This window comes from Mesoplodon densirostris, chromosome 17 (assembly GCF_025265405.1).
Source record: "Mesoplodon densirostris isolate mMesDen1 chromosome 17, mMesDen1 primary haplotype, whole genome shotgun sequence".
In the NCBI taxonomy this organism is placed as follows: domain Eukaryota; kingdom Metazoa; phylum Chordata; class Mammalia; order Artiodactyla; family Ziphiidae; genus Mesoplodon; species Mesoplodon densirostris.
This window is the reverse complement of record NC_082677.1, coordinates 12,416,647-12,422,329: the sequence shown is the minus strand read 5'-3', so window position 1 is coordinate 12,422,329 and position 5,683 is coordinate 12,416,647. Positions and strand designations below refer to the sequence as shown.

At 39.8% G+C, this 5,683-nt stretch overlaps 1 pseudogene; it reads right to left on the bottom strand.

The window, feature by feature from the left end:
- Positions 1–4,530: 4,530 nt before the first annotated feature.
- On the bottom strand, positions 4,531–5,458 carry LOC132477385 (glyceraldehyde-3-phosphate dehydrogenase-like; annotated as a pseudogene).
- Positions 5,459–5,683: the final 225 nt, after the last annotated feature.

Genomic DNA, 5,683 nt, shown 5'->3' with positions numbered 1-5,683 from the left:
CCACCCTTTGGGGGGCTCTATTGATTAGTGAGAGAGCTGACTTCTCAACATCAACAATGGAGATGGAGAACAATATTTTCAAAATGCTGAGAAAAAAAAAAGAATTGTCTGTCTGGTAATATATATCTAGTTAAAATTGTATTCAAGAATGAGGGCAAACTAAAGACATTTTCAACAAACGAATTTGGAGAGTTTATTACCAACTGATCCTCATTAAAGCTTCTAAACAACTTTTTAGGAAGAAGAAAAGAAACTAAAGGTGTGTCTGAGATGCAAGAATAAATGATGAGCAAAGGTTAACATATGGTTAAATCTAAAATGTTGAGTCTATGATAAAAATATTTAATTTTGCAGGTAAAAAAAATTAAGTTCAAAATGGAAATGGGGTAAGGGTATCTGGCAAGCAAGTGGTTTTAGTTAAAACTTTCTAAGATCTTTTATTTGTTAGAGGAAGGTGGAGATATTAACTTTAATTTTAAGTTATATATAAATATGAAGTTAAGGGTTAAATAAAATAAAAACATAGTGAATAACTTTCAACATTTCAGAAGGAAATTAGGTAACTTTAAAAAATGGAATCAAAAGGCAAAAAGGAAGGGAGAGAAAAAGCATCAAAATAGCAGGACAAATAGAAAACACAAAATAGAACAATAGAAATATTTTCAAGGATATTGCAATAAAAATAGATGTAAATGGTCCAAACTTGCCAGTTAAAAGAGAGTGTCAAATTAGATTAGAAAATAAATCAGGATTCTCGATAGGGGATCAACTCTGCAGGGCTGGGTAGCAGCGGCCATGCTGGGGAGAGCTGCCCCCACTCTCAGTGGCTATGCAGGAACGTCACTCAAGGGACTTGTCACTGGGGGTCCAAGCTGCCACTTTACGCATACAGGGAGGTGCCTCAGGTCTGCACATACTTCCAGCAAGGCTCTGCTTCCATGAGGCAGGACCTGCAACCCCTGGTTGCCTGGTGTGAGGCAGCTGCCATTCAGACCCACATGTCACCCTGCTAGGGCTCTGGCTGGAGCCAACCCACAGAAGCTCTGGGCTCACCTCCCTGCCCTCTGTGGCATCAGGAATTGTGTCCTATTCAGTACTTTGTAATTCTCAGACATCAAAATAAAGAAGTAATTATTCTGAGAAGTTTCAAGTATATTATACCAATTGAGTTTGTGCATGTATGGTAAAAAATAGTGGAACAAAAACAAACTATCCAATGCTTTGGACACCATCTTTCTATTATATTTTACTAAAATCATTTGGAAAGATAGCCATACCTCTGTATGCCACTTAAAGCTATCTGAAAAAAAAAAGTTAACATAAATACAACAGTTGACATCGATAGCATGTTTAAGATTAGCAAACAGATTGAACACATGCACAGATGTGTAACCAAACACTATTTAGAGCCAGCCTACCTGGAGTCCACAAGAGCATCATCAAACCCCCCAATTCTCCCACATGTAACCTTTAATAATAGGCTGTTTTGATTATCTTTAGATTTTTTGTAAGTATTAAAGACTTACCTATGCAGATTGATATATTTAATACTTTAGTTTCTTCATTAAACAGAGTTTAGGGAATAGAGGTTATATTAAAAATTAAACTCCTTCAACTGATAATGAGCAATTAGTGGTTTTGGTTTTAGTTTGTTTGACTTTTGCTAAGCTGTTCTCCGGTCATCTCAAGTAGAACTTAAACTTCTATGAAGGTGACAAGTGAGATAATCAATTTAGTTTGGTGTGAATGCTGTGGATTGTCGTTGGAAATGTCAACGTTATTAGTCTAGAAAAAAAAAGAGAGCTTTATTTTCGTCTTGTGGTCCTCTCCTGATAGTTTCCATGAGATTTTGAGATTTTCTTGTAGAGGATGGTTCAGGTGTTATGGGATTCTCTCACAGGAGTTTGGTGCCTCTCTCCTGTTGTTAGGACTGACCTAAAAGCCACCATGATGTTGAATATATTTGAGTGCCACACCATGAGAGTGGATAAAGGGCATCCTTGTTTGTGGTTAGTTACATCTTTGGTCCTCTTGCAGAACAGTCTGTCCTGGAGACCTACAGCAGCCCCTTATGATCAGCAGTTCCTTGCCAGCTTAAGGATGTTGAGAGGCAGATGGGTTTTGAAGACACAGCAACCTTAAAACTGGCATAGTGACCTTGCCCGCCTGGGATTCTCCCAGGAAGAGGCCATTGTGGGGAGGAAATGGGCAGAGAGGCGTGGCCAGTTACTCCTGCTCAACACATCCTTGCTCTTTTTTTCCCTCTTTCTCAACCTCCACTGCAACATGAACTTCTGAATTGCTTTTCATTCCTGTTTATCTTATAGAGCCAAAATAACATAGCTTACATTTCCTTTACCCAAAGTCTAAGACTATTTGGAAAGCAGATAAATAGTTTGAGTAGGCTCTGTGGCAATGTGAATAAAATTTAGTGCCTGAGAGATTCCTTTAAATGGAAGTGGAAAATTGTTATTCACTCCTGATCAGTTTTCATTTTCATTTTTTCATTCTCACTTTAATTACTGAGCTTCCTTTCTCTGAAATCAAGTCTCTAAAACAGACCTTAATTATCCATTTTTAACTGCGGGAAGATTTATTATTCAGAGAACAGCTAGCAATCCAGAATAGATGTTGTTCTCTTCATATTATAAAGGGTTAGTCAAATATTTCTCCTAATGGAAACATTTTGTACCAAAAGCCTCTAGGCAAAAAGGTAGATAGCTGAAGAGATAAAGATTTAAAGTAAATCTGTAACAGAGGAAAATGACTAAATCTTTTGAAATCTTTAAGGCATGATCCCCATGGAGTAAATGAATTAAATTAACATAATTAGAATGAAACAATCTTTGCATTCATACAGCATCTTATTTTTCCAAGATCTCTTTTTGCTTTATATCTTACATAAATAATCCCTCTAAGGTAAGTACTCTTAAGCCTTTCTTGTCTTTTAAAGAATCTATCTAAATCTCTTTATGTGCTTCCCTAAAAGGGATTTTCCTTATAAAGTTAGCCTTTTTTTAATCTATAGCCTTAAAATACAGAACTCTATCTACCTTAAGATGAAAAAGGATCATCATTTTCCTTCAGTTCTCTGTAGGCTGGTTTATAAAGTTTGTTTGCCAAAGAAGCTTAGGACATTATCATTTTTGGAAGCCTTTAAAAGTAGCAGAGCTCTTTATCTCTTGGTCATGGTTTCAGTGTGGTTCTTCTGGAAGGGAAATGTAAGACATAGACACACGGGTGTCTTTGGAAAAGAGATAATGAAAATTAGTTGTAGAGATGTCGTGCCAAGTGTTGGTATCCATAAGTGGAAGCATCCCATAGGCAGACAGAAGTCAGAACCAGAGCTTGGTAGAGAGGTTAATACTTACATATGGGACTAATCCATACAGGAATCATAGCTAAAATTGTGAAAGTAAAATATCTATTAAAGAGATGAGAATCCAGGGTATATCTAGGGTGAAGGAGGAAGAGGAGGGAGGAATCCAAGTGAGAGTCTGAAGGGTGTACTTGAAAAGATAGGAGAAAACAAGGGCGTTGTGGTGTCCTGAAAGAAGACGATGGGGAGGAGAGCATTTCAAGAGCTGGGATAGATCATCTATGTCAAATAGAAATTAAAGTAAGGCCTTGCATTTGGTATCTCAATTTTTTTTTTTTTTTGGTTAGATGACCTTGAGGGAACTGGGATGACAGTGGAAAGCATGAAGGAGGAAGCTGAAAGGGGCTGTGGAGAAACGCCTTAATAACAAAACAGAGGACATACCAGTCAGTATATTGCCCACCGAAACAGTTGGGTGAGAAAGTTTAGAAATACTGATGTTAGCTAGCAGGGAACTAAGGTCAAGTGACTCAGGGTGGGGGCATCTGTGCATAATTGTAGATAGACTGGAAGACCCCAATAAAGAGGGAAAGATGAATATAATATTATAAGGACTTAGAGAAGAGGCTGGAAGGAATGGAATCCTTCTAAGTAAACCTTAGAAATGAGAACCTTAGAAGTGAAGAAACTTCATTTCTTTGTTAGAACCTTAGGAATGAAAGACCTCACAGGTGATGGATTGGCTCTCTCATTATAGTAGAGGAGGAAATAATTCTAGCAGGAAGATATTTTACTAGGAGGTGGGGAATGGGGATAGGGAAAACAATGAAGAAGAGGTGACATTTGGGTCATTCAGTAACATCATATGTCTAGCTATTTCACAACCAATAATCTTCAGTGATTTGCTTATCAGTGAGTAATAATATACTGCTAACTCTTCATTATCAAGACCTTTCTCCACAGTCCTTTCTGACTTCCTTCTTTGACACTCTGTTACATTAATTACCTCAAGATTAGCTGTCATCTGTCAGGTAGCCAAAGATCATAGAAAGAGCATTCAAGGAAAGGAAATAGTATTCACTAAAACAGAGTTGTTAAAATGCAGCAAATAGGTCAATATGGCTGAAGTATAGGATATTGGGTTGGATGAATGGTTAGAAGTGAGCACAGAAAAGTAATCTGAGAGCTCAATTAGGAAGAGAAAGGCCATACTAAAGAGCTTGGATGTGATTCTCAGAGGGGAACTCATGTAGATTTCCCTCCTCTGGGTGCAGTGTATCATATTGATTGTGCTGATGGTACCGGACAAGGTAGGGTTCTTCAGGTGCTTGGAATGGGAATTGTGTGGGGGATGGGAGTTTCTCACTGTGGTGGGGGCTAGAGGTGAGGCAAGGACTTCTCTGAAGCTGAGAACCTCCCTCTACCTCAAGGCTATTAGGCTTGTTTTCCAGGGAAATCTTACTCCTTGGAACCACATGGACCATGAGGTCTATCACATGGTTGCTGTAGCCAAATTCATACCAACAAATAAGCTTAACAAAAGGGTCACTGAGGGTAATGCCAGGCCCTGCATCAAGGTGGAGAAGTGAGTGACTCTGTTAAAGTCATAGGAGAGCATCTAGTCCTCAGTGTTGCCCAGGATGCCCTTCAGGGGCCCTCTGACACCTGCTCCACCACATTTTTGTTGTCGAATTTAGCAGCTCTCTCTAGATGGCAGGTCATATCCAGAACACACTCTTGGCAGTGCCTTTGGTTGCAAGGATGATGCTCAGGACAGCACCATGACCCTCACACCATTGTCTGCCAGAGGGGCCACCATCAGTCTCTGGGTAGCGTTGATGGCATGGACTGTGATGGTGAGTCCTCCACGATGTGAAAGTTTCATGGATAATCTTGGGTAGGAGAGCCATTGTGGTTGGTGGTTCAGATGGCATTCCTGACAATCTTGAGAGAGCTCTCAGGTTTCTCATTGTTCACTCCCATTGCATGCACATGGGGAATCAGAGAAGGGCAAAGATGAAGACTTACCTTCAAGTAAACCTCAGCCTTCTCAAAGACACAAGGGAACTCCACTTCCACATCACCCCATTTGATGCTGGTGGGGATGAGGCCTAAAAGAGATTTTAATTTAGTATGCATGGCACATAACTAATGTGTTCCATGAAGTTATTCAGAGTGATGAGGTGACGGATGAGGTGGAGAGTTTGCCTGGAGGAGCAGGTGTAGAGTTGGGCTGAGGCACAGGAGTCCAGGGTTATCACTTGGGAAGCATTCTTGCATAGTTCAGGGGCCTAACAGGAAGCTCAAGTTCACATCAGGATAGTCCTGTGGAAACTCTGAGAGCACCAGCCAGGACCAGGTCAC